This window comes from Ovis canadensis, chromosome 15 (genome assembly GCF_042477335.2).
Source record: "Ovis canadensis isolate MfBH-ARS-UI-01 breed Bighorn chromosome 15, ARS-UI_OviCan_v2, whole genome shotgun sequence".
Taxonomy (NCBI): domain Eukaryota; kingdom Metazoa; phylum Chordata; class Mammalia; order Artiodactyla; family Bovidae; genus Ovis; species Ovis canadensis.
The window spans coordinates 33,746,580-33,765,290 of NC_091259.1; the positions used below are offsets into that span (position 1 = coordinate 33,746,580).

At 39.5% G+C, this 18,711-nt stretch overlaps 1 protein-coding gene across 3 annotated transcripts in view; it reads right to left on the reverse strand.

Annotated features, from left to right (window-relative positions):
• Positions 1 to 18,711, reverse strand: part of CADM1 (cell adhesion molecule 1) — a 363,575-nt gene that overhangs the window by 176,809 nt on the left and 168,055 nt on the right. The gene's annotated exons all lie outside the window — the stretch shown is intronic.

Here is an 18,711-nt window from a genome sequence, read left to right on the forward strand (position 1 = left end):
GCCCAACTGAGATTCATAATGTTTTAGCTGAAAGGAGGTAGAGGAAAAACGTATTGATCTCTCTAGGTATTCTAAATTTTGTCTGTTTTTCCAATAAGATCACCAAATTACCTGGGATCAAATTTAAAGTAAGTTTATTTTACAAAATAAATTTATTTGGCATGTGAGCGTCACTACCCTAATCCGAGCATCTGAACTCTAAGGACAGGATTCCAAATGACCCAGTGTGCATAGTGAACTCTGGCTGACTTCATACATGGTTATTTCCGAGTCCACTCTGATCCGTCTTTCTCCCTCAATGACTGAAAGGCTGTTTTGAGAACAATGACTACTTAAAGAGATTCCTATCCAACGCACCTAAGTGGTTTATTAAATAAAAAGAAAGCTAAAGTAACATGTAGCTTTATGGCTGCATTTTCGCTTTTATGGCATTTGGGTCACAACTACAATTATCTTAGTTGTATCTTTGGCTGCAAATGCAAGCTCCATTGTTCCTGTGAGGAGATACAAAACCCTTTAGGACAATTCCTTTTATGATGTGTCTTTCTAGGAACTCTCTGACAAACAGCTAGAATTGGCTATACTGAAAAGAGTTTTAAATAATGAGGTTTATGCAGTAGCCAAAATGTACTAGAATTTTAGGGTGGAGCTGCAGAAAGAAAAAAGTCAGAGCATAATCCATGTGAGATAATGAGATGTATTGAAAATCTAATTTCCAGTAGTCTGAGAGTTACAAAACAAAATAAACTTTCAATCCATGCAGATGGAAGAAAATACTGGTATGAAGTCCTAAAAGGCAATATATTTCAAAAATAACATGAAGAGGAGCTCTCATACGTAGTTAAGAACTGGTGACATGTCCTACCTGAAAAAAAAAAAAATTAAATTCATACTCACTCAAATAGAAAAAAGAAAATGCCCAAAGTTACTAGCTCTCAGACTGATGGACAAGTCTGCATATTCTAAACTACTTTTCTAGGTTTATATCCTCCTAACTCAGAAATGTAATCTGTTTACTCATTCAACATTTCTTGAGTATTTTCTGTGGCCAGGCACTGGGTATATTTTAGTGAGCTGAACGGGCTTATATTCTGATCAATTTAAATAGCCTCCTGCTGGGCTATAACAAAGCAAAAATAAATAAAAGCGAGTAAACAATCAGTAATGACTACTAACTAGTTCAATTAATAAGATTTGAAAGCCTTAAATAGGATATTTATTCCACCTGCTGAAAATTTAGACTTAAGTAGAACAGAAAATAAGATAACCTCTATGTAAACAAAGCTCTCCATGGAGGAATGTGAGAACTAGAAAATTCTTTGTTTTTCAGTTTCAGTTTGAGTAAGATAAGAAAGTTTACAAAGAAGCAGTGTGTTTTGCTCAGTAGATAAAACATTAATCTAACTGTTGGACGAGAAATAACATATACAATTATAAATTTGTCACATGAAAGCTTTAAGGAAACAAGCAGCTCACAACATCGGTTATTGGTGGATTCGGTTAGACTGTGGATTTACCAGAATGTGGAAGAGAATGTTATGAGGATCCTTTTTTCAGTTTTGAACAGAAATTAAGTACCAGAACTTCTCCTTTACCTTCTGGAATGTAAGTCTAACACATGCTGAAATGACTGTCAGCCCTTATACATGTAGCTTAAGTCTCACAGCAATGCAAAATTACCAACACAAACATAGTGAAATGGGTTGCACATGATTATATACACTGGATCAGAAAACAATTTTTTTCTCACTTGTCAACACAAAAGCTTTAGCATCTAATCTGAAATTTTATGAATTCATAAAAAAATGCACACCTGATATAGAAGATCCCCAGTTAGACCCATCTACAAAGCACAAATAAATTATGCCAGCCATTTTTCACAACTGTCACTGAAAAAAAATAACAACTGCAAAGCTTTAACTTAAGAATTTTGACTACATTAAAATACTTCTACTTGCAAAGCCTCACCATAACACTGTAACAAGAGATTAACTTTTCTTCAGAGAAATCAGATGCAAAAATCATAGAGAACCTAGAAATGAATTTCAATTTGAGGAGCTCAAGAGTTGCAAGTGTAGTCTAGCCCGAATAAGACCTGAGGGACACATGATGTGGGCTTCCCAGGTGGTGCTAGTGGAGGAAAACCTGCCTATCAATGCAGGAGACACAAGAGACATGGGTTCAGTCCCTAGATTGGGAAGATCCCCTGCAGGAGGGCATGGCAACCCACTCCAGTATTCTTGCCTGGAGAACCCCATGGACAGAGGAGACTGGTGGGTTACAGTCCACAGGGTCACAAAGAGTCGGACAGGACTGAAGGGACTTAGCACACTTGCAACATATGATGTAGTACCATGTTTCTAAGAGAAACTGCTGCTGCTGCTGCTAAGTCGCTTCAGTCGTGTCCAACTCTGTGCGACTCCATAGATGGCAGCCCACCAGGCTCCTCTGTCCCTGGGATTCTCCAGGCAAGAACACTGGAGTGGGTTGCCATTTCCTTCTCCAATGCATGAAAGTGAAAAGTGAAAGTGAAGTCGCTCAGTCGTGCCTGACTCTCAGCGACCCCATGGACTGCAGCCTACCAGGCTCCGTCCCTGGGATTTTCCAGGCAAGAGTACTGGAGTGGGGTGCCATTGACTTCTCCTCTAAGAGAAACTAGGAAACCCAATGACTGCCTGTGTTCTGAAGGAGATGGAGGGAAGATAAAGAGAATCTAAGTGGAGGAACAATGAATGAGTAGAGAAGATAAGCTTCTTACCAGTTTTCAAGTCTCCAAAGGTAATGGCTAGTATATGTGTTTAAACCCCAGGGCCTCAATGACAGAAACAGCCAGATGGCAAGTCTTGCTCTGTCAAGAGTAACCTTTCTGCTCTCCATCTATCAAAAGACTAAGTGCCACCAATATTCAATTCTGTCATCTCTTTCATGAAGCCTTTCTTAATTTTTCCCCAGGCAAAAAGTAGTCTCTCTAATTGATGTTCCTCCATAGAACTTCGTCCTGTTCAATGACAAGTGTTATGCTGCATATTTTATCACAGCTAGTTTAATCTCTTAATTCTCACGAGTGTGTGTGTGTGTGTGTGCGCGCGTGCATGCTCAGTCATGTCCAATTCTTTGCAACCCTGTGGACTGTGGCCCACCAGGCTCTTCTGTCTGTGCTATTTTTCCAGGGAAGAATACTGGAGTGAGTTGCCATGCCCTCACCCAGGGGATCTTCCCAACCCAGGGATCATATCCATGTCTCTTGCATCTCCTGCACTGGCAGGCAGATTCTTTATCCCGAGAGCCATCTGTGAAGCCCACGTTAGATTATAAGGTCACTATAATGAGTAAATGTTCATTCTTGAATAACTTACTATGCCTAGATCGGTAAATTGCACACACTACATGCTCAATAGAAATTTACCATTTGTGACAGCATATGAAGGTTTGTTAAGGACATTTAAAAAAAGTCAAGAGGAGCACAGCAATTCTACTTCTAAGAATTTACCCTAAGGAAACATTCACAAAGACATACAAAGGTTTATGTGTGCAGAGGTTCATTACAACATTATTCATAACTATAATGATTATGAAGGCAATAATAAAAACAATTACCATGTATTGTGTCCTTATTTTAAGTCAAGCACTGTGAAAGCACTTTATCTATATTACCTCACTTAATTTTCATAGCTGCCCTATAAGAAAAATATTATTATATAAGCTCAGAGAAGTTTAAGGTAACTGTCCAAGGTCAAACAACTGGTATAAGATGGAGCCAGAATTTGAACCCCAAAGGTCTGACTCCAAAGTCTATATTCTTACTATAGGTGTGGGTGCATGTCAAGTAGCTTCAGTCATGTCCAACTCTTTGGGACCCCAGGCACTGTAGCCCACCAGGCTTCTCTGTCCACGGGATTCTCCAGACAAGATTACTGCAGTGGGTTGCCATGCTCTCCCCCAGGGGATCTGCCCGACCCAGGGACAGAACCATGTCTCACACATCCATCCTCACTTAACGCTCATAAGAACCCTCTAAGGTCAGCAGTTTTACTGTCCCCATTCTACAGATAAGGAAACTGGGACACAAAGGTTAAGAAACTGATCAGAGATCACACAGACAAGAAATGATAAGCCCTGTATTTAAACCTAGACAGTCTAGCTCTCTTTTCCTATTGAAAAGAGCAAATGACTAGAACCTACCTATTCAAAGACTGGCTTAAATATAAATATTTATGAATATATGAATGAAGAAGCAAAATGTAAAGGGCAAAAAGGCAGGGACTGCCAGTATCTCCATTTCTCCAAATTATTCCATCAGAATATACACATCATTTATCCTTTATTTTTACACATAAAGTTTATTTCTGTATCATATACATTCTAGAAAAGATAGCATGGAATAAGAGAAAAGGCACATGGAAGGAGAATCAGAAGACCCGAGTTTCAGATCCAAGCTACCACCTATTACCTTGGTGACATTAGTCAAAATTGTAACCTCTCTGAGCCCTTGTTTTTCCTTCTATAATAAGAGTTCAGATGGAGTTTCTTCTTGGCATCAATATTCTATATAATCTCATGATAGTAGAGAAGATAACTTTTGTTCAAGTCAACACTTAAATTGGCCAATTAATAAACAATATACAGTTCAGGTAAGAGCTTAAAAAAAAAAAAAAACTTCAATGGCGTTTTAACAAAATTTATATGTTGTCCAGATAAAGTACCCTAAACATCTACTTCCAAATGCTTACTACACCAGGATTAATTACAAGATTATTCTTGATCTGCTTGCAATATGACTGGAGATATAGAAGTATCCACATGCAGAGTTCAGCACCCATATGGACATAACAACTTGAGTTGTCTCTACTAATTTATCCCTAGCCTTCTGCTCCCCACCCCCAATCAAATTGTAAGAGCAAAATAAATTTCACATCTCTACAAACCATCTCCAGTCTAAGTCTCTGGTGCTGATTTCTGTCCCAAACTTTAATACTGTAGCTCTGTTTACTGGATGTTTCTCCTTTAATTGGCATTTTTCCAAGTCAGGTCCAGTCACAGTTTATTTCTCCAACATCCTGATTCTCTACTTCAGGCTGTCACTAATTCCTAATTTTCTTCTGCTGGATTGTGGGTTATATTTAGCAGAGGCAACATATGCACACAATACGTGCACCATCCCCTATCCTTTCACCCATGACAGACATCACTAACAGATTACAGAACTCCCTCGACTGAGCCCAGACACGGCTCTACAATCCATACTATCATAGCACTCCAAGGAGCCACAGCCATTGGCTGGAGCTGGGATATAAGATGAAACCCAGTTCTCATCCCTGGTCTCCACATTGTTAACCATGACTAGTCCTGTCTCTTTTCTACAAGCCATTATCATGGCACGACTGCACTACCGCAACAATCCTCTAACCAGACTCTCCAGTTTATCCTTGCATCGTCTCTATCCATCCCAGTCGTCCTCAGTGGCTCTGCATTGTCTGTCTGCAGGGAAAATAAAAAACATGGCCACCTCTGTCAGATGTTCAGGAGCCTCTACAATTTGGCCCAATCATCATTTCTAGGCCTGTCTCTCATAAGTCTCCAATATCAGACCTTTTCAAATATTTCTGTTTCTAAACTCTTTCATCAAATGAAATCTTGGGCAAAAAAACAATAAGTTCAAATGACAAAAACATCACTGCCTGGGCTGAAAGAGACCTAATGGTCCAGCAGCAGCATGCTACTCGGGGGGCCCTTTGGCTGCTCAGAAGGGGCTGAGGCTCTTCTGTGACCCACCACAAAGAACCAACCGCAGCCATGCTGGCCAGAGAACATGAGGATCCAAATTAAACTCCTAACCAGCACTGATTTATAAGCTCTTCTCAGACGACAAAACAAACCCAGGGCAGAACTAATCAAAAGAGCCCCAAACACTTAAGACCAGAGTCTAGTGAAACACACAGACCTCCCCCCTCCCCATACATAAATTTCACATGATTTTCTTCTGCTCTGAAAATGTCAGTGCTCAGCAAGGGACAGGACAAGGTTAAGAGAATCTGACAGGAAGGATTGGATGGAGTTGAAAGCTGAAGTCCTGCAAGTTTATCTACACAAGCAGCACAAGTTCTCCTGGCATATTCCCAACTCAGCCCAACGCCCTGCAGCAACATAAGAGCAATAATTTTTTTAAACACCCTCATTCTGTCCTACCACATCTCATAATGTGTAAAGCCCAGCTGGATGGTGTGTAGGATTTTGTCAAGCTGTCTTCCATCTTTAGCTTTTCCTCCATTCCTAACAACTGAGCTGGCGAGCACTTAAGTTGCTGATGTTCATTTACATCCTGTTTTTTTTTATTATTATTCTTTCCAGGAAGCATTTCCTGTTGACAGGGGCCAGGGGCAGGGATGCCGTTTGTCAGAGTTTCTTTCACCATGGTGCTCCTCACCCTACCAGAAGCTAAGAACAAGGGACCCTCTTGCTTTACCTCCCAGATGCTCAAGTATTTCTTTACTCAGTTATTTTTGGTTGCACTTCCATTTTATTTCTTTATATTTGGAATTCTAAATTTACAAAGAAAATGCGTCTAACGGATTTCTCTGAAAATATAATCTGAAATTTTCTTCATTAGATTTTGTGGATGTCCTTTCTTTTTATCCCACATTCAGTACAGTATCTGTTGGTCATCACCACTGAAAACAGATATCACCTCTGATGAATCCTTTGGCTCATATGAATCTTATTATCTTAAAAAGTTCCTCTTCCTAGAAACCCTCAATTTGCAAGCTAGACAGTGACACAGAAAACACAGTCCCCTCTCAAATAGCCACGTGTAGTTTAGCATTATCCCAGACAGCCTTTTTAATCCCACATTGATGCATTGGGCTTCCCAGGCGGCACAGTGGTAAAGAATCCTTCTGCAGTGCAAGCAACTTGGGAGACTCAGGTTTGATCCCTGAGTCAGGAAGATCCCTTGGAGAAGGAAAGAGCAGCTTACTCCAGTATTCTTGCTGGGGAAATCCCATGGACAGAGGAGGCTGGTGGGCTATAGTCCGTGGGGTCACAAAGAGTCAGACACAACTGAACTTGAGCGTGCATGTGGCAGGACTTGTCTTCAGACATTTTGGGCTTAGGGACTGTAAATGAATGTCAATGTGAGAATAAGCAAGATGGGTAAATTTTATAATACATCACAAAAACAACTCTAAATAATTTTAGGAACCCACTGTCAAAAGACATTCCACAAAGATTCTTTTCTGTTGGGGTGAATAAAGAGCTGACCAGCATTCTTTTGGAACTCCACTTTTCCTTCGCTTCTTTGGGATGAATAGAAGCTGCCAGGGAGAGGCCTAGATTGGGCCAGATGGGGAGATGGACTTGCCTTTGGAGTCCTCCAGAATCCATCATGTTTCAAGAGGACTTTATATTTTGTTTGTCATTAAACTGCTCTAGTTTGGGGCATTCCTGGCAGTCTAGTGGTTAAGAGTTTGCCGTCCAATGCAGGGAATGTGGGTGTGATCCCTGGTAGAGGAACTAAGGTCCTTCTTGCCTTGCAGCTAAAAAACCAAAACATAAAACAGAAGCAATATTGTAACGAATTCAATAAAGACTTTTAAAAAATTGTTCAGGTTTGGGTTAATGACCATTACTAGAAACAACTGCTAGCAAACTCTTCAAAGTAATTCCTTCTATCTGATTAGATGATGTACAGCCCTATTTATCCCCTACCTTTTCAGGGGAAAATACCTATAGATTCATTCAAAAGCCAAAAGATAGAAGAAAATTGAGGGTACCTAAATAAAATGAGTGTGAAAGTGAATTCACTCAATCGTGTCTGACTCTTTGCGACCCCATGGACTGTGGCCTACCTCGCTCCTCTGTCCATGGGATTTTCCAGGCAAGAGTGCTGGAGTGGGTTGCCATTTCCTTCTCCAGAGGATCTTCCTGACCCAGGGATTGAACCTGGGTCTCCCGCATTGTAGGCAGACACTTTACTGTCTGAGCCACCAGGGAAGTCATAGAAATATACATTTTCAATGCAACACCAACCTGAGCCAGGGGTATGGATAAGTAAAACTATGCTCGCCACCAATACCTCTATCCATGATAGACTGCTATTAACAATCCAAACTTCTAAGCAAAAGACACCTGGCTTACTCTAATGTTGCAGAGCATCAGCCCCTCTCAGAGCTTCTTCCTAGCATACGTCTCACCCCCCTCCTTCACCATTACATTCACCCATTCAAGAACCTAATGAGACTGACATAGAGTGGAAAGCAGGTGTGTGCAATATGTTGTTTGCATCTCCCCACTTGGAGTTATTAGCACCTCCCATCACTCAATTTGGCAGGTCCGTTTTAATATTAGCATCACACACAAGCTGCATCCTTGAGAAAGGAGGCTGTTTCAGACTTTTCTGGTGAACTATTACTCAGATAATAGAACAGTTATTTCATGTCATTATAAAATTAAACTTTACCTTTGGGTCTTGGAAAGGCTAACAATTCAACTTCCCTTTTTGACATGCAGGAAGATAAGATTCTTCTGACATGAAAATAGGAAAGGGCATTTGTAAGCACACTGACAGTTTTACTAGGCCGCTCAGGGCAGTGTATTATTTTTTCCAACTGTATAAGCATATGTACACTAATATACTTTTAAACACTGTACCATATTACCCATGTGAAGAAAGCTGAACTCCCTTTCTTTACTGCCATGCTACAACAGTTTTACATCTCGGCTGTGTACCTCTAAAGTAGGTTTCAGAATGATTCACAATGTCAACTGCATATTATAGCTGAGCTTTGAACAACAGTTTTGTCCATTACACACAACTACAACCCGTTTAAAAAGAAAGAAAGACATCCGACAAAGTGCGGCATGAAAAATAAAATTAATATAATGCTCTGCTTCCTTTTATACAACCTTACGTATTTTGAGGGAGTTCTTCAGAAATGTATTCAAAAGAAGGGAGCATTCATTTTTGGAAGTTAATTACATTTTATTAAGTTTCAAGTTTCACGGGAATTCAGTTTGAGTGGTTAGGTTGTGCTTGAGGACTGAAAACAGAAATCACACCCAGAATTATTTGTTAAAGGTGAGGTGGGTTCATACCACCTCTGATATTTCTAGATAAGCATTACCAGAACAGAGATGCTGTGAGTAAAAAGATCACTATTAGAAGTTTTCTAAGTTTGCTAATAAAGATGGCAAATTACCAGGCTGAAATCTGTCATTTGTTAATCAAATTGAATAGTAATTCCTTCCTGCAGGCACATGGAGAAGACAAATTATCAATTTCTGTAAATCATAATTAGTTCAGAGGCAGATTCCAATTCTCCAAAAGATTAGCTCAGTGTAGTTTAAATGAAAGACACTCAGTTACCATACACACTGTAGAAAACCTGAGCCTTCAACTGAGGTACTTGAAATCTTGGATTATGACCACTTGAAGGTTTGCGGTAATAATTCAAAATGCTTTTACTTTGTTCTCTTCACTGAGGCCAATTTTCACTAAGTATGCAGGCAAGGGACTGTGCAGAGAAGTGTTCGCCGCAGTTCTCATCTGTGCTGTTTGTCCCCCAGCGTGGATGGATGGCTTGGCTGTCACTGAGGCTCCGGGCCCTTTCCAACCTTTAATTTTCTTTAAGAGTGGATAAGCGTCCTGAGCAAAACGGCTCACCACTGCACTTGAGGTGCTTACTTAAAAAGAAATAAAACATGATTAATTTCAAGGGCTTTACAATTAAAAATATACGATAGGAGGGTTATCTGGGCAATTTAACTACATCGGGAAGGGTCACAGGGCTACGAAGTTTGAGAAACTCTCAGTGAGCCTCAGCGCATGGATTCACTGTCCCTGGTAGCATCTTAGATTATTAAAAGGGACATGCTAATGTGACATTTTACTATTACAAAGGAAACTCAGTACTAAAATTAGAGCATAAATCAGGCAGATATGCTTCCAGACATGCAATCAACTCTGTCTTCCACTCATTTTCTTCTATGCATCAAGGAGTTATATTAAATTTCATTTTGTATTTATTTGTTAACTATGTGTGGCCCTCCTTCCTAAGCTCAATGTGAGGAACAAAAATTTAGCTACATTCTCATAAAACATCCCAGTAAAGATGAAGTTTCATGCAGACAAAGGTGGACGATTATGGTGTCACAAAAATATACTTTCCAAATCAAGACTAAAATATAAACCTATTAGTTTTGAATATTTATCCAGATTGCATTTCATATACGAGAAAGCTCTCCTTTTTATGGCAAGAAAGTATCTACACCCATAAAACAGTAAGATTTGTCTTGGAAAAAGAGCCTGACAGCCCAACCAATTCTGTTCCCAAAACAATGGCTAGTTCGCGGGTGTAAACGGCAGACAACATAAAGTAAATCACTGTCATGAAATAATAATTAGCATTGTAAAAATAACCTCCACTGCCTCAGCTGACTAATGCACAATCCCTGCTCAAGCCCATATTTCAAGTCTGAAAGTCACCAAATGAAATTAGCACTTTGGTTCCAAAGGCGGATTCTGTTGGTATTTTTGCCTGGAAGGAAAGGGAAACCATTTCAGACCTTCTCACTAATCCAAAATAGCAAAAACTTGTCATCTTTGTGGCTTAAAGGGAAAGCTGTTCCAGGACTTGGCAGAGAAGTTCACAGTTCAGTCCAACAACATTCTCCTCCCTCTCATCCCCATCCCACTGGTCTAGGTCCTCCCATCAGCAGAGGGATTAATGATGCATTTCTCACTCAGACGGTACATGTCCACAGAACTGTGAGGTTGGGCAGTTCGGTGACAGAGTCCTTAATTACAAGGTCAAAATCATGGGCGTGACACCCACGTGGACCAATTTGTTTTCATCTGTTTCACTGCCCTACCATCTTTAGTGCTAGCCAGCCAATCACAGTCTCATGCTGTTGGTCAAAGGGTGATTCGGGAAGTGCATGAAAATGGTTCAGTGGATCCCAGTCACCAAAGGGAGGGAAGGAAGATGGGAGGAGGGGAAGAACCAGAGAGAGAGGAAGGGCCCTGCAAAATCCTAAAAGTGCTCTGCCTTCCTGTCTCAGAGCCTATGACCACTATCTCTCTATTTAAAAGGATAACATATTCAGGCCATATATATTTAAACATCAAACAAGGATACACAGTGATAACAAGAATGGCTAGCTAGCTAATTTATTCTGAGGTTGCCCTATACTAACTTTCAAAAAATTAACTAAATCTATACAAAATTAAACAATGCTTATGAATTAAACACTATATTTCATGCCTTAAAAGAACTCAGCACATTAGCAATTAGCATTTTCTTTGTTTTGAATTCATTGAATTTATATCACCCTTCCACACTGTTTAGCTAAAGCAAACAAAAACAAGAAAATCACATTATTCTTTCTAAGCCATATAAAAGTGATCTGGAAAGTCACGTTTAAAATCGCTATCATGGATTAGCTTAAGGCAATTATTTCACTTGCTGCATTCTTTTACGAGAAGTTTAAAAAAAAAAAAAAAATCAAGCTTCTTGCCTAACAAGAAAAATGAAATCCCATTAGTTGTGTCTCCAGTGTATATTAACATTCCTTTTGTTTAGAAAGGTTAATATCCCCCAAATAAAGGAGCATACAGTGCCTGTTAAAATAATTACATCATGACATTTTAGAAAGGTTGGCAGATAGACGTGGTTCCAAGCAAAGAAACAAACAAAAGTAAAAGCGAGTACTTTTTAAAATATCCATGACTTCAAAAAATGGAAAGCACTGGAAATTCCACCATGTTTGCAATTTCCTGCCAGCTTGTCTGAGGTCTGGTATTTGGCTTTTCTCCCTCATCCTCAATATCTTTCTGTCATAGAAACTTAGGAAGGTGTATCTTCATGCTCTAAATCAGATGCTCTATTATCAGAAAAGGAAACCACAAATCTCACAACTAGAGTTTCACAACAGATAGGTGGCTGAGAGCATGACGTACTAACAGAAGCCCAAGTGTTTCACGGCCACTTGGGAGTCCCGAAGGACAGTATTTAATGTCCTTAAAGAAAAAATAGCTTTTCTATTCTAGGCAAGTTGATCTGAAGGCCCAGCATCAGTAAGACTGAAACCAGAGAACAATTTAAGTCTCCAAACTCACTCCTCTAAGACCTGAAAGAAAATACTTTCAATTGTATGCAAATAAATATGGCACTCTGATGCCTGAGGCAGAAAGACGCAATTCTCCACATAAGTAAAACAAATTATTAATCTCTCAAACCTCTGGATTTAGCAAACATTTTAAAATCAAAAATAGGCACAACAGTATAAAACCTAACTGGCTCTCCCTCTCTCCTTCTCTAGGGCATGAAAGCCCCTGTGGAGCTCTAGAATAGGGTGCCCTGTTCTTCCACTGCTCCCAGGGAGACAGTCAGTAAAACAGGCAAGACAAAGGTGAGGAGAAAAACAATGGTTTTCCCCACCACCACTTAAACCAAAGAAAGCTTCCTCAGTTAATGATGCCTCAGCCTCTGGACAGCAGGTCAGTGAATCTAATTGAACAAGTGCTTTAAGAGGCGTATTAATATTCCCAAAAGTCACAGAATGTTTAACAACAGAAATTCCCAATAACACCCATAACAAATTGTACATGTGCAGCGGTGAAAAGGATGCTGCCTAAAGAATCCAGGAAAAAAAAACTCATAAAAAAAAAATTACAGGTCCCTAAGTAACCATAACAAAAATTCCCAAATAGTATAAATCTTCAGAAGGGAATTCAGTGCAACATCTCAGCCGAGAGTCTCACAACAAACCTTAAAGGAAAGCCTATCTCGGCTTCGTACAAAGGGTAGATATCCCTTCGGCACAGGGCTTTTCAGCATTGAATGATGCCACTGCGTCCCCAGCTCATGCAAATACAGCGCCCTGCACGCAAGAAGCAATCCCTGCACACTTGTTGAATGAATGAATGAATGAACAATTTATATGGAATAGTCTTCCAAAACAGCCTCTAGCACCTCTAAATTGACACAGACTATGTAGAGTGCTGGCTGAAATAGATGTATTACTTTTTCTTCCCCCAGAAGCCAGATAAGAGCACATCTCCAGGACAGAAAAAAAAAAAAACACCAACAACAAGACAGTGAGCAAAGTAAACTCATTTCTCTTCCATATTCAAGGAGCATGTTTTTCTTAATAAGAAGAGAGAAAATGATGATGATGATGGTGGTGGTGGTGGTGATGACGGGAAACACATAGCATTTGTTTGGTGCTGGGCACTGTTTGAAGTATCTTACGCGAATTAACTAGTTTCACCCACTCAGTTGCCTATGGACAGCAAGGAGATCAAACCACTCAATCCTAAAGGAAATCCAGCTCTAAATGTTCATTGGAAGGAAAGATTGAAAGCAGGAGGAAAAGAGGGCAACAGAGGATGAGATGGTAGGATGGCATCACTGACTCGATCGACATGACTTTGAGCAAACTGTGAGAGACTCTGAAGGACAGGGAAGCCTGGTGTGCTGCAGTTCATGGGGTCGCATTCACTCGGACACGACTTAGTGACTGACCAACAACAACTGCCTATGAAACTGGTATTATTATGTCCATCTTTCGGCTGAGTTGAGACAGAACTAAGTTTCGTTCAACTAGTGCCTGGCACAGCCAGTCTGCAAGGCCAGACAGCGCCAGAGCGTGTTACACTATTTGTAACAGCTCTGGTTCAACAGAACTTTCTGTGATGATGGGACTGTCAACATCTGCACTGTCCAATACAAAAACCACTAGTCATGTGCAGCTACTGAGCCTTTGGGGTGTCACAAGAGCAACTGGGGAACTGAAGTTTTCATTTTACTTAAGTCTAAGTGTAAACAGCCACTGCTACTTACACTTCCGTTTCATTCTATAACATAGACAATGTTCAGCTAATGAAATATAAGACGCTGTAGATGTCACCCTTTGTGAAATCATCTCTTAGAAATCTTCTGCCTCTGAGTTCACAAGTCAAAGTTCCATAACTACTCATTTTGCCATAAAAGTGATAAAAGTATTCTGACATACACAGAGTCTTTGATAATTTGTAAGTGTCATCTATATTTCCTGCAAGCATATGTGTTTGTTGGTGGCAGGTGACGGAGTCAACAGAAATTATTTTCATTCCAAGTAGTATTTCTCAAATAATCTTCCAGGAATCTTTCATCTAATTCATTCAAAAATATTACCGAGCAACTACTGTAGGCTATGATGAGGAGAAACACAAAATATTACAAAAGCACATTGTTATTGCTGTTCGGTCACTAAGTCGTGTCCAACTCTTTGTGACCCTGTGTACTGTCGGGTCCTTCATTATCTCCCAGGGTTTGCTCAGATTCATGTCCATTGGGTCGGTGATACCATCCAAACATCTCATCCTCTGCTGCCCTCTTCACCTTTTGCATTCACTCTTTCCCAGTATCAGGGTCTTTTTCAAAGAGTTGGCTCTTCTTATCAGAAGCAAAGATGTACAAAAGCTATACTCACATACTACATACCCATTTTTTTTTGGTCCAAAATTTGACACATAGTATATATCCAGTAAGTGCCTCATTTCATTTGGATCTTTGTGATGGTCTCTGTCCTGGACTTCCTTCTCTAGTATTGCCCCTTTAAAATCCATCTTTCACAAAACTCTTAGAATGAATTTCCTAAAATGTAGATCTGATCTGGGTACACTTCCAGTTAAAATCCTTCAGTGAGTTCTCATTCTTATAAAATCCAAGCTCCTTAGTATGGTACCTCCTGGGCACAGTAACTTAGCCAGGGATGATCTTTCTAGCCTCATCACTCACTTGAATCTTTTGGGGAATTAATAAACACCTTGCAAAATTCTGTTTATATGTTTGTAGACCTTAATTTTTTCAAGGAACCCTACACTGTATATCTCCAGAATTGAGCACAATAGTTCTCAGGCAGTAGGCATGAAGAGACCCATATTGAACTAATATAAGAAAAACGATAATGACAGATGGAAGTTACATTTGCCATAATGGATACAAAGAACTTGTAGACTGCTCTGGGCTGACAGGAAAAGGAATAAAGAATAAATCGGGAAGACATTCTAAGAGGCACGTGAGCTACAGTAAATTTTAAGCAAAGGGAATATCACAAACATTATCAATTATCAGCTCATGTCATATAACAGGAGTCAAGAGAATAAAACATTTACCCCGTTTTTTCCCATGCCATCCACTTTTACCCACTGCCTTTCTAGATACCATCCAGCTCATCTCCAAGAAAGCAGGGTTTTTTCTCCTATAATGACAGCACAGAGTCCACATCACTGAGGGTTCCAAGTGGATAGGCACTGGGTGTTAAAGGTTGGCACCTATTTTGAATACTCTCTTTAACTTCTTGCTTCCTGGCTTCATGTAGTAAGCAGAGCTAGAAAAGGCTTCATCCCTTGAGGCAGACTGGCTGTCCAATTTGTACTCACTTTCACTTTGGAGCTCTAGCTGTTCCTGCAGTCTCAGTTTGTCTTTAGTGTGGTTGCCAAAAAGCAGTGAGATTCCAAGATTAAGACTTGGAACAGACAGAGGAGTTGAAGGCATCCCTTGGGTTCAAGCCTAAACCTCCGATCCTATCCAGCTTCTATCAGAGCTCTGCACTGGAGTCTCGGGTACTAGTACTTAAGATTCCCATCCTGTACCTTCTTGTTCTGGAAAGAGAGGGTAGTAAGTGGATGAAGCGATTGACAGGACAGGGTCTGAACCTACCTGGGTCCCTGGATATCTCATCCCAATCCCTAATGACTAGGAAGAACTGAGGGTTCAATTTGTAAGGATTGTAGAGTGAAGGCAAAAAGAAGATGAGGCTAGATAACTAGATTTGGTTCAGACTGACTACCAATCTAAGTAAATTTTAGTCTCTAGGTCAAAGCCGTGATGGGTTCTTTGTTTATTTAGAATCATGAACTGGACAGAAAAAGCCTAGTGCATATCATATAGTCAATAATTAATAAATATTTAATCTGGCAGCTACATCTAACCTGACCTGAAAGCAGAGGAGACTAAAAACATCAAGGGAAACACTCACGAGGCTTTTATAATCTGGTGTGAAGAAAGAGTTCTTAAATTATTGAAGAGGGTTAACAGTTTTATAAAAGGAAACTATCATTTACTGAGGACCCACTATGTGCAACCATTATGCTGATCATTATTTTTCTTAGCCTTCACAAGTGTACAAACTAAGCATGATGATTCACGCTTTCAAATTAAAAAAATGAAGGCCCCGAGAACGTATAACTTACCCAAGGACTCGCAGCTGATAGGAGATTAGCAAGCTTAGATCTATCTGCAGTCTCGAACCAAGGACTCTTAAGTACCCAGGCAATCCTGATTCTCAAGTCTTGGGAATCAACTGCTCAACGCAGGACAAGGGGGAGGATCAAGAAAAACTATGAGGCTTCTGAGCATTTTCTGATGGACCTTTCAGTTAAGTGAGCCAACAGTTTCTAAAGCTGACCGTATAAAGGGCCTTGATCAAAGAACTGGAGACACAAACTTTAATGTGACATAATCTCGGCCTTTAAGGGATTTGCAAGTGGCCAGATAATTACAATTTAAGATAAATTAAACCCTAAATAGCAACAGGGAGGTCATGAGAAAAAGCAAGTTTATGTGCATAAGAAATTTCCCTGGGAACTATAGCACTATGGTAACTAGAATTTTTCAAAAATACTGAAATTAAGGATAACCACCTCAGAGTCTCCAGAGTGTTTCTCGATATCATTAAAACGAAGGACTCTCTACAAATTAGTGATCATTAACTTAATTATAACATATTATGCATTCATTTTATTCACCGCCGATACACTGCAGAAAGGATTTCCCTAAACATCTCTAATGTATCCACCTATGTCAGTTAAAAGGAATCGTGTCCGTGCTAATTTCCCTTCTACTTGAACAAAAACATTCCTATGCATCTTAGAGAAGTATAATTTGGTGAAATGATACTAATTGAAATTATCAAACTACAAACCCCCAAACTTTCTGCATTTTCCATCCAGAACGGAAAGATAAGGAAATAATTAATTCAAAGGTCATCTCAAGAGAAATCAAGTGATAGGCAAACTACCTAGAAATCAAAAACTAAACCGATTTAATTCAGCTTCAGATCTCATACTTGCACACACACACACACACACACACACACACACACACACAGTCACATGCACAAACTCAGAAAGTGGGTTAATCACTAAATTATTCTCTTATACCTTGTGAATTTTTACAACTCTCTTCCTGAAGTACATTATTTGTTATATAACTCACATGGGAGAAGCAGTTACTATGCCCATTTTATAAAATAAGAAACGAGGGCAGTAAGGCCAAGCAACTTGACCTAAATAACCTGTGATTTTGGCAGAGCTGACAAGTCAATATAAAAGGATTAACAATTCTGATGCTTCTAATATCTCCAAAAGCAAAACTACAGGCAGAAAGGACAAATTTCCTCCATGAAAGCAGAAGGCATTTATGAATGTACCATATACTGGCCATACTTAACACAGACCCTGGCAAGAAACGTGGCCTTGATAAATAGTTTCTGAATGAATAGATGGACAAATAAGAAAATGTCAATGAATGATGCATTGAATGAATGGTATATTATACTGTTTTTTTAAAAAATGGAGCTATAAAGCATAGTTTTTTTTGTAAGTAGCACTTATAGAAAAAATAGCAGTCCACATAAAATCCCAAAGTGACCCCTACCTAGCAGTATATAAGAAATGACACCACTGTTCAGGAACTACTCCTTTTAAACTCAAAAAATGTTGCCAGCTTTTGTAATTTTAATGTACTACCATTAAAAGACACACACACACAAACCGGAGATAAATGGATGTTATAACAGACTTAAAAAAAAAACACCACATAATTACCTAAAAAAGAAAAAAAAAAGTATGTATTTTCAGCAATGTATCCATTCTTTGTATTCTACAATTCAAACAGGATGGGTATTATAACCAAAAGGGGAAAAGAATGTATTCCAACCATGTTATAACAGCACAATGCAAACATTTTTGTAATCCCTTTTTGGAATTCTAATGTTAGCTTACAAAAATCAACTGGCTTTTAGAAGAACCTTACAAATAATACAACTGTGAGGAAAATTTAATATATGCTTTCTTCTCCCCTCCTGGCACAAACTCACAACATGACAATGGAGAGGACCTGCTCAGGAGCCCCCATTGGAGGTGTGGGCAAAAGCCCACCTGGAAGGGCTTTTCTCTGCTTGCCTGGCCCCGCACCTCATTCAGGTTTCACATAGTACAAACAGAGCGACGTGTAATATGTCAACTTTGCTCTATTAATACTGGGAAAATAAACAAAAGGAAAAGGATTTTCCTGTAAGAAGACCTTTCAGTACCAGGTTCGTTCATTCATTTTTAAATGTCTACTGAATTTCTATTGTGTTGAAGGTGAAGTGCCAGGAACTGAGTCTTATATTCTTGCAAATTTCCCTGTCATAGCTTCATAAAAATCCACATAAGCCATAAAGAAATGCCACAGGGTTCAAGGGCAAAGGTTATCACAGACTAACTCAGACAGCTTGCCCTTAGTTGCCCCTCTATCCTCAAGCCAGTGATGTCCAGCATGTCACCTAACTATTCCGAGCCCTGTTATCCTTTCTGTTAAATGGGGCCCAAAAGATGGTCTCTCTCAAAAAATACGTTGAGAAGATTAATAAAATATCTTAGCAAAGTACCTGGCACATAGCAAG